General features: G+C 39.5%; 1 protein-coding gene across 4 annotated transcripts in view; it reads right to left on the bottom strand.

Moving 5' to 3' along the window:
- Nucleotides 1-12004, bottom strand: part of LOC139537851 (glutamate receptor 1-like) — a 113118-nt gene that overhangs the window by 84277 nt on the left and 16837 nt on the right. The window lies entirely within an intron of this gene.

Below are 12004 nucleotides of genomic sequence, written 5' to 3' on the forward strand. Positions count from 1 at the left end.
ACTCCCACTGTCAATGCTTTATCCTCCTCTTTACCGTTCATACCGTTCATACCAAGTGCTATCCATACCAAGTTGCTATCCACCTGGATTAGGGTTAGGGTAGGGTTAGGGTTAGGGTTAGGGTAGGGTAGGGTAGGGTGTGGTTAGGGTAGGGTAGGGTTAGGGTAAGGGTAGGGTTAGGGTAGGGTATGGTTAGGGTAGAGTGGGGTGGGGTTAGGGTAGGGTAGGGTAGGGTTAGGGTTAGGGTAGAGTTGGGTTAGGGTAGGGTTGGATCAGGGTAGGGTTAGGGTAGGGTTAGGGTAGGGTAAGGGTAGGGTGTGGTTAGGGTAGGGTGGGGTTAGGGTAGGGTTAGGGTAGGGTTAGGGTAGGGTAGGGTTAGGGTAAGGGTAGGGTTAGGGTAGGGTTATGGTTAGGGTAGGGTTAGGGTTATGTTTAGGGATAGGGTAGGGTTAGGGAATGGTTAGGGTTATGGTAGGGTTAGGGTTAGGGTAAGGTAGGGTAAGGGTAAGGGCAGGGTTAGGGTAGGGTTAGGGTTAGGGTAAGGGTAGGGTTAGGGTTAGGGTTAGGGTAAGGGTTAGGATAAGGGTTAGGGTAGGGTGGGGTGGGGTTAGGGTAGGGTTATGGTTAGGGTAGGGTTGGGGTTATGTTTAGGGATAGGGTAGGGTTAGGGAAGGGTAGGGTTAGGGTTAGGGTAAGGTAGGGTTAGGGTAAGGGCAAGGGCAGGGTTAGGGTAGGGTAGGGTTAGGGTTAGGGTAAGGGTAAGGGTAAGGGTAAGGGTAGGGTTAGGGTAAGGGTAAGGGTAAGGGTAGGGTTAGGGTAGGGTGGGGTGGGGTTAGGGTAGGGTTATGGTAGGGTTAGGTGTACAGGAAAAGGAAAGAGGAGAGGTGAACATGTGATTTGATTTGATTGCCATAATGGGACCCATGTCGTCGTTAAAGTTCTACTTTTGACTCATCTCTTCATGGAACGTTCTCCCAAGTGTCTTGATTATCATCCAGGTGCTTCCATGTGCTTTTAGACAAACTTGAGTCCACTTTTTGGAGTGTAAGGGGGCAATCATTTTTTCACACAGGGGAATTGGGTGTTGTATAACTTTGTTAATTAAATAAATAAAATAAGTATATATTTTTTGTGTGTTATTTGTAAATGCAGGTTCCCTTGATCTAATATTAGTTTTGGTTGAAGATCTGATTACATTCAGTATAAAAAATATGCAAAAATCAAGAAAATCAGAAAGGGGCAAATACTTTTTCACAGCACTGTATAAACCGGGTTATAAAAATAAATGCAGTGCTATTTGAATGAGAACAGTGAGAAGAGATGGGGTAATTGGCACAACAGGAATGCAACGTAGTGCCATTGGTGGTGACAGCTATCTTTGCAACCATTCATTGATGCTCTTAATAAGGTGTTGTTTTTATCTTGTTCACATCTCTATTTGTCTGTGTATATCTTTTCTTTCATTCCATAGTGAGGCTCAATCATTTCTGCACTGTCACTCATTGTGGCTTCTCTCTGCAAGTGGTTTGCTTGTTATCCAATAGAAGTAGGGATCTGAAAAGACAGGAGCTGCTGCCATAATATTATATGATAAAGAACTGCAGCAAAGGTGTCGTATACACACTGTCTATATCTATATAGAACGCTTTGATGTATATCACCTGCTAGCGAGTCAGCTGTCTTTATTCATCTAGACATGGCTGTTCACCTGCTAGCAAGTCAGCTGTCTTTATTCATCTCGATATGGCTGTTTACCTGCTAGCAAGTCAGCTGTCTTTATTCATCTAGACATGGCTGTTCACCTGCTAGCAAGTCAGCTGTCTTTATTCATCTAGACATGGCTGTTCACCTGCTAGCAAGTCAGCTGTCTTTATTCATCTCGATATGGCTGTTTACCTGCTAGCAAGTCAGCTGTCTTTATTCATCTAGACATGGCTGTTCACCTGCTAGCAAGTCAGCTGTCTTTATTCATCTAGACATGGCTGTTCAGTGAAGAAAGAAAACCAAAACAGTGATTCAAATCTACAAGATGAAGACTTGATCTGGAGAGCTTGTAAAAGTTTCTCTGTTGCACCTGTGTTCACAGGGAGAACGCTTTGTTATTGTTTGAACTTCAAAAATAAACCTAATTGGAATTACTCGTATTAAGCGGATTTGAATTTCGTTTCTTTCTGATTATACAGATGTTGGACCTTAGTTTGAGCCAGTTTGTTACAGCGGAATTTTTTTCCTGCAGCAACAGGAAATGGGAATTATTATGTGGATTATAATGAATGGATATTTTTTGCAGGGATTGTACATTTTTCTTAAGGGCAAAATCAAGTCTGAAATTTCAAAGTGGAAATTACAAACTTCAGAAGCCTTTTTAAACCTCAAACCACATTTTTTTGGTGATCAAATTAAGATTCCACATCTGTATTTTGTGCAGATTTTTTTAGTCTTTACTGCGTATGCTATGTTGTTCCTATCTAAATCACAACCACATTTATCCTTGTAACAGCCAGGGCCATTTTTCCTCCAATGCAAAAGATACCAGAAGACTCTTTTATTATTATTTTCAAGATACACATCTTTCTCGCCAGGAGATACAAAGGCAATACAAGACTCGACAGTTCTTTTATATCCTTGTCCCATGTACCTTTAATCTCTTTATCATCACCCTCCAGTGTATTTAAGTAGAGTACTCTAGCTATAACAAATTCATCCCACTGGGCACACCACATAATTTCAACGTGGAGAATTGGGTAACATTTGGTTTTATACGTTGATCAATGAGATTACAATCTATTTTCACCCACTCAAAAAGACAGTCAAACGTTTGAATTCCCAATCTGTTACCACAATGCTTCAACCACCTAAAAGTACAACCAAATTCCAATGGAAAATCAATATCTGATTTTCGGTTTAGTTGTCAATCAAATGTGTTATCACTGCGCTGTCAAACATTTAAAAGCACAGCAAAGTTTAAATGGGAATACAATTTCAGATATTTTGTCAATTTATACAACAATTTAAAGTGTTATGACTGTGCTTCATCTAATAGCAAAACCAAATAACCCTGGATTGCAATTTAGATTCAAATTTAGATTATAAATACAGTTGAAGTCGGAAGTAAACTTACACTTAGGTTGGAGTCATTAAAACTAGTTTTTCAACCACTCAACAAGTTCCTTGTGAACAAACTATAGTTTCGGCAAGTCGGTTAGGACATCTACTTTGTGCATGACACAAGTAATTTTTCCAACAATTGTTTACAGACAGATTATTTCACTTATAATTCACTGTATCACAATTCCAGTGGGTCAGAAGTTTACATACACTGAGTTGACTGTGCCTTTAAACAGCTTGGAAAATCCCAGAAAATGATGTCATGGCTTTAGAAGCTTCTGATAGGCTAATTGACATCATTTGAGTCAATTGGAGGTGTACCTGTGGATGTATTTCAAGGCCTACCTTCAAACTCAGTGCCTCTTTGCTTGACATCATGGGAAAATCAAAATAAATCAGCCAAGACCTCAGAATTCTTTTTTTTAGACTTCCACAAGTCTGGTTCATCCTTGGGAGCAATTTCCAAACACCTGAAGGTACCACGTTCATCTGTACAAACAGTAGTATAAACACCATGGGACCACGCAGCCGTCATACCGCTCAGGAAGGAGACGTGTTCTGTCTCCTAGAGATTAATGTACTTTGGTGCAAAAAGGGCAAATCAATCCCAGAAAAACAGCAAAGCACCTTGTGAAGATGCTGGAAGAAACAGGTACAAAAGTATCTATATCCACAGTAGAGTCCTATATCGACATAACCTGAAAGGCCGCTCCGCAAGGAAGAAGCCACTGCTCCAAAACCGCCATAAAAAAGCCAGACTACGGTTTACAACTGCACATGGGGACAAAGATCTTACTTTTTGGAGAAATGTCCTCTGGTCTGATGAACCAAAAATAGAACTGTTTGGCCGTAATGACCATCGTGATGTTCGGAGGAAAAAGGGGGAGGCTTGCAAGCCGATGAACACCATCCAAACCGTGAAGCACAGGGGTGGCAGCATCGTGTTGTGGGGGTGCTTTGCTGCAGGAGGGACTGGTGCACTTCACAAAATAGATGGCATCATGAGGCAGGAAAATGATGTGGATATATTGAAGCAACATCTCAAGACATCAGTCAGGAAGTTAAAGCTTGGTCGCAAATGGGTCTTCCAAATGGACAATGACCCCAAGCATACTTCCAAAGTTGTGGCAAAATGGATTAAGGACAACAAAGTCAAGGTATTGGAATGGCCATCACAAAGCCCTGACCTCAATCCTATAGAACATTTGTGGCAGAACTGAAAAAGCGTGTGCGAGCAAGGAGGCCTACAAACCTACAAACCTGTCTCTGTCAGGAGGAATGGGCCAAAATTCACCCAACTTATTATGGGAAGCTTATGGAAGGCTACCCGAAACGTTTGACCCAAGTTAAACAATTTAAAGGCAATGCTTCCAAATACTAATTGAGTGTATGTAAACTTCTGAACCACTGGGAATGTGAAAAGCTGAAATAAATCATTCTCTCTACTATTATTCTGACATTTCACATTCTTAAAATAAGGTGGTGATCCTAACTGACCTAAGACAGGGAATTTTTTACTAGGATTAATTGTCAGGAATTGTGAAAAACTGAGTTTAAATGTATTTTGGCTAAGGTGTATGTTAACTTCCGACTTCAACCGTACTTGATGCATGCGGTCATTGTCATTTGAGATTCTGCACAGACTATTGTAGCATTTTTGTGAAGATCTCCACAGACCTAGGTCATCTTGAACATTGAACATCTATGATTTCATAAGAAGACACTTATTGTTACAGTAACCTCAAAATGTGGCCAGGGATGTGTTACTCATTTTAAAGTTGAATAAATACACTGAGTGTTCAAAACATTATGAACACCTTCCTACTATTAAATCCCCCCCCCCCCCCCCCTTTTGCCCTCAGAACAGCCTCAATTCAAAGCCTTCCACAGGAATGCTCGTCTATGTTGACTCCAATGCTTCCCACAGATGTGTCAGGTTGGCTGGATGTCCTTTGGATGGTGGACCATTCTTGATACAAACGGGAAACTGTCGACCGTGAAAAATCCGGCAACGTTGCAGTTCTCTATATAAATCGGTACGCCTGGCACCTACTACCATACCCCGTTCAAAGGCACTTAAATATTTTGTCTTGCCTATTCACCCTCTGAATGGCACACATACACAATCCATGTCTCAATCGTCTCAAGGCTTAAAAATCGTTCTTTAACCCGTCTCCTCCCTTTCATCTACACTGATTTCAAGTGGATTTAACAAGTGACATCAATAAGGGATCATAGCTTTCACCTGGATTCACCTGGTCAGTCTATGTCATGGAAAGAACAGGTGTTCCTATTGTTTTGTATACTCAGAATATATGTATTGTCTATTTTTTGTTTAATCCTGGACGGAATTTAAACAATAGATGTTGATTACTTCCCAAATGCCAAATAGGCCTAAATAGCCCCATTGATAATATATAATTGATAAAGTGTGATTATATTTCATTTGCTCTGTTCAACTTACCCTTTGGGATGACTTTGACAAGAACAGTGAATCTGTTAAGTGGAGGTTTCTCAGCACTGGTAAATCAGTGACAAATATCAAAGCTGGGCTTGTTTAAAAACCCTGGATGGGAGACTAAATTGGATGGCTGTAGATAAATCAACTCTCCAGCAGGAGGTGCTGTTCAGCTTATTGTTATTTGGGGATTTTAGTGGATATTACGTTGATGATTTGATGTTGTTTCAAAGGTACACATTCAAGATTTTTTTATACAAGGTTTGTCTATGTTGAAAATTGGTTAACATGATGACATAATCATGTGGTTGACATTTCACAAAACAACAGTTCCAATGTATTTTCCACGGGTACATTCCACGTCACAATACGTTGACAAATTACATTGAAACCAATGTTGATTAAACCAGTTTGTGCCCAGTGGGCTATTCATGATAGCGGACCTTGGATTGTGCTCGATGGAGGTTGGTTGCACCACAGCCTGCACTCAGCAGTGAGAAAAACAGGTTTTTCTCCTGAGGGGTTTTTGGGAGATACAGAATGCTCTGAAAGTGAATGATCCTCTCTGATTCTCTGGCTCCCCAGTGAAAACCAGCTGAGGGCAGCTGAGGCTCTCTCGTCTGGCAGCCTGCTCTCTAGCTGGTGAGATTTGCTTTGGCTACAGAGAGGATCAAATAAAGACTGTCCGTCCAGTTGGGACAGTCTTATGCAACCTTATCATTGCGGAAGCACGGCGTGTTGACAACAGTGATAATGCATATTGACTTTTAAGAGCATCGAGACAAGCCACTTTTCCAGGCAAGAACTGGAGCCAGACCTAATCATGAAGCAGAGCCAGAGCTCAATACAATTCACTTCTTAGGGCGAAACTCAGGCTCTTTACGTGAATTGTAATAATGGTAATCCCCTCATGTTCCGCAGGCTTTGGCACACAAAAAAAATGATATGTTACTGAGTTTATTGTGGTGAGATGTGGTGCTCTATCATTCTCACAACATATCAACCAAAGACACTGTCATTAGAGCCAGATTACACCAGACTATACCTACGTTATCATTAGAGCCAGATTACACCAGACTATACCTACGTTATCATTAGTGCCAGATTACACCATTTTATAGCTACACTATCATTAGAGCCAGATTACACCAGACTATAGTTACATTATCATTAGTGCCAAATAACACCAGACTATAGCTACACAATCATTAGCGGCAGATTACACCATTATTTAGCTATACTGTTATTAGAGCCAGATTACACCAGACTATACCTACATTATCATTAGTGCCAGATTACACAATGTTATAGCTACACTATCATTAGAGTCAGATTACACCAGACTATAGCTACATTATCATTAGAGCCAGATTACACCAGACTATAGCTACACTATCATTAGAGCCAGATTACACCAGACTATAGCTACACTATCATTAGAGCCAGATTACATCAGACTATACCTACATTAATCATTAGTGCCAGATTACACGATTTTATAGCTACACTATCATTAGAGTTAGATTACAACAGACTATAGCTACACAATCATTAGAGCCAGATTACACCAGACTATAGTTACATTATCATTAGCGCCAGATTACACCAGACTACAGTTACATTATCATTAGTGCCAAATATCACCAGACTATAGCTACACTATCATTAGAGTTAGATTACAACAGACTATAGCTACACTATCATTAGAGCCAGATTACACCAGACTATACCTACGTTATCATTAGAGTCAGATTACACCAGACTATAGTTACATTATCATTAGCGCCAGATTACACCAGACTATAGCTACATTATCATTATAGCTAGATTACACCATTTTATAGCTACACTATCATTAGAGCCAGATTACATCAGACTATACCTACATTAATCATTAGTGCCAGATTACACAATTTTATAGCTACACTATCATTAGAGTTAGATTACAACAGACTATAGCTACACTATCATTAGAGCCAGATTACACCAGACTATAGTTACATTATCATTAGCGCCAGATTACACCAGACTATAGTTACATTATCATTAGTGCCAAATAACACCAGACTATAGCTACACTATCATTAGAGCCAGATTACACCAGACTATAGCTACACTATCATTAGAGCCAGATTACACCAGACTATAGCTATCCCCCCCCCCCCCCCCCCTAGTCTGCCTAGTAAGTGGTTGCTTCCTAGGTGCATCAAGGAGCAAAAATATGTTAGCAGGATGCTAGATACTCTAGTGCAGACAGTATCGCCAGGAGAGAGTTTCGAGTGACAGACACAGCATTTGATTTGATTTTAGTGATGGACAGGATTTACAGGAGGTACGTAGCCTATTGATTCCTTGTTGATGAATAAATAAAACAAAAGTGTTTTGTTGTTTCTCTGTAATACTAGCAACCAATTTGGCTTGGAGTTGGCTTCAGCTAGTCAGCTACATAAATTCCCAATCTCCCAATCTCATAACTAACTACCAAGCTATTTCAGGCTTTCGATCAAGTTAGAGTAGCTTGTCTCCAACGATCTTAGCTGTCATGCCTGCTGGCAAGGTTGCTAGACTTTAGAAAATACTAAAATGTCTTTAATTATTGGGTTATGATGCTATGTACCAGTGTGGCAGTTGTACTAAACTTAAAAGGCTTAGAAGTTCAGAATTAATTAAATTGATAATTGAACAGGTAATGAGGTATGCTTAGATAACCTACGCAGAATTTTTTCACATTTTTTTTTTTTTACATAGAATTAGGCATAATAATTATGTCTCTAGATTGCAGGAAAAAGCTGTTTCAGGTGTTTGAAAGATTCTAAATTCTCTGACTTCCAAAAGGGGCAAAGCCCCCCTCCAGATAACCCCTCCCTCTATCCTTACGTACTTTGAGCCCCCTCTAATATAATGGGTGCATAATTCATGGGAATTTATCATTAATGGGCAATTTTGTAGGGGTTAAAAAGAAAATCTTCAGGGAAAATCAAGTCTGACATCAGAAGCCTTTAAAAACATCAAATACACTAACATTTTTTTATAAGATGAATAAATTAAGATAAATAAAGATACTACATATTTAATAAATAAAGATACTACATCTGTAATTTACCCAGTGTAAGAAGGATACAGACCAAGGTTATTATAGTAAACTAAAACTGAAACTAATACAAAAACTGAAATAAAATAATTAACAAACCTGTTTGAAAAACTAAAACAATACTGAGACTATTATATTAGACTCCAAAACGAACTAAAATAAAAACCATCATGAATTATGTTCAATTTTTTGGGGCAAAAATCAAATGGGGTTTTCAATTGAGTTTTGGGGGGATTTTCAAACTACTGAATGTGGTGTGTAAATGCTGCCAGTAGAGGGTGATGTTTCAAATAGAGCTCTCTTGTGCATCACTCTCACTAGCTAAACAGGGATAAAACAGCTAGGCAGCTAACTTGATTCTTCTCACAAGTTAAAAAGGCATTGGATTGGTGTAAACCCCTATACATCAGTGGTGTAAACATGGGCGAGAGAGAGTTTCCTTCAATCATATTTTAGCACCAGTCTTTTAAATCCAAGTCACATTGAGATTGACTTTTTAATTTAAACCTAACCTGTGATCTGACTCATCACCTTATGTATTGCTGCCCCCCAGTTGCAGGAAGTGAAATCCCCCCCCCAACAAAACAAAAACACTATACAGCACAATGTCTCCTAGCCTCCCAGGTATGCTTTACAGAATGTCCCTACCGCTATAAATGAAACTAAAAAATATAAAAACTCATTAGAAATATTTGTATACAACTATAATTAAATAAAAACTAGCATCTCAGTTCTAAAAAAAAAATATATATATATATATTTTTTTAATATATTAAAACACATATATATTATAACCTTGATACAGACATAATGTCAGTTAATGTGCTGCGTTCCCCCTTTAGCTCACATCCCTACAGAAGTCTGGAATATGGCCACCAGCCATACTATGTATAGCCAAAGACTTAAAGAGGTCATATACTGTAACAGTTTACGCTGAGCAGACTGAAGAAACAGACAGGATATCTGAACAACCTAGCACTCCAGAGACCAGCTGTCCTCGTCATGTCCTCTCTGGCCTTGGTCCTGTTCCTGTCGGCAAATTCTATCAAGCTAATGAGATATCTGTCACATACAATCAACACAGAAACACCCTAAAACCAACCTATTCCACACACAGAGGGATAAATGCCCAAGTGTGACAGCACTTTATTTCTAAATAACCCAGAGCTGCTAATAGTTGCTACAGGGCCTGCAGCTGGTCCTAGCTTCAAACACGATGCCTCACAACCTGTAGGTGCTATGTGATTCAGAACCTTAAGTGATGGTTCTAATAACAACAACAACAACAATAATAACAATAACAACAATAATATTAACAATAATAACAATAATAACAATAACAACAATAATAATAACAATAACAACAACAATAACAATAATAATAACAATAACAACAATAATAATAACAACAATAATAACGATAACAATAATAACAACAATAGTAATAATAATAAACAATAATAATAACAATACTAATAATGACAATAACAACAATAGTAATAACAATAATAACAATAACAACAATAACAATAATAACAATAATAATGATAACAATAATAACAACAACAACAATAATAATAATAATAGCAATAACAACAATACTACTACTACTAATAATAATAATAATAATACAAATACTACTACTACTACTACTACTAATAATAGAAATACTACTACTACTACTACTAATAATACATTGTATATAGCAGATGCCATTCAGGACACTCAAGGACACCTTTCATTAAAAGGCAATGTGTGGAGAAAGACAGTCAGGAATGACTGTTAGTTATAAAGCCCCTGGGAAGGAGGGAAGGGGAGATGGAGAGAGGCTTCCTGTTCTCCGTGTGTATAATATAAACCCTGCTATCATCACGCAGGCTCTTGTGGGGCTGTGGTTGAGTGACATGACTGGGACATCTGGCCTGGCTGCATGTCACCATCGTGAAGGAGGTGACATGAGTTGAGAGGATGACCACAAGCAATCTCTGACCGATGAAAGACACTGGACAACCTGGCACGACGTGCTACTAGTGTGGGTCAGTGAATAGGGGCCCGGACTGAATTTATTTGTGCATGTCTCGTACTGCTGGAACGCATAGTCCTACACATGTACTGAAAAAACACTGTGTCCCCCACCGAAAAATACAAGGCTCCTAAAAACAGATGTTACCATATGCTCAAACTGAGAGAGACTGACTGTATACAGGAACATTGGAATTGCACTTGTGAAGGATTAGTCCAGATGCCCTCTTCATGTGAATCACACACACACGCACGCACACACACACACACACACACACACACACACACACACACACACACACACACACACACACACACACACACACACACATTCATAATTTGACAACATGCTCACTTTGTTTTATCCAGACATATTGTGCATGAATTCCCTTGGACCTCAAGAGTTACCAAAATCAATTGCTTTTCTAGGCATAAACAATGAGGTGCCTTTGTTTAGAATCAATGTAAAAAATGCTGCTGCTGCACCAGACACGTCACTCATTCATCACTACTCTAGCCACACCTTTAGGCAGGAGACAATGACTTTTTATTTTTATTTCACCTTTATTTAACCAGGTAGGCCAGTTGAGAACAAGTTCTCATTTACAACTGCGACCTGGCCAAGATAAAGCAAAGCAGTGCGACAAATACAACAGCACAGAGTTACACATAAACAAACGTACAGTCAATAACACAAAATAAAATAAAAATAGAAAAATCAATGTGCAGTGTGTGCAAATGTAGAAGAGTAGGGAGGTAGGCAATAAATAGGCCCTAGAGGCGAAAATAAATACAATTTATCAAGAGGGTAAGTAATAATATGGGGATGAGATAGTCGGGTGTGCTATTTACAGATTGACTGTGTACAGTCTGAGCTGCTCTCATGCTTAAAGTTAGAGAGGGAGATATAAGACTCCAGCTTTAGAGATTTTTGCAATTTGTTCCAGTCATTGGCAGCAGAGAACTGGAAGGAAAGGCGGCCAAAGGAAGTGTTGGCTTTGGGGATGACCAGTGCAATATACCTGCTAGAGCACTGGAGCGTGTGCTACGGGAATCTATGGCACACAATAGAGAGACAGTAGTCTGAGACTGACAAGAATACAAATCACCCAAACTATAAGAGCAGGCCAGGAGGTTAAGGCCACACAATATCTATACCTGGAGTGCAGCACATGTGCACTGTAGAGGGCAACAACATGTAGCCTTCAATGCCTTTACCCTTGAGGGACGGGTCGTGCCATGCCTAGAGCTCAGTGCTCTCCCCAGCTGGACAACACCACAGGCTCCCGCTGAACAACACCACAGGCCCCAGCTGGTCAACACCA

This window comes from Salvelinus alpinus, chromosome 13 (genome assembly GCF_045679555.1).
Source record: "Salvelinus alpinus chromosome 13, SLU_Salpinus.1, whole genome shotgun sequence".
NCBI lineage: Eukaryota > Metazoa > Chordata > Actinopteri > Salmoniformes > Salmonidae > Salvelinus > Salvelinus alpinus.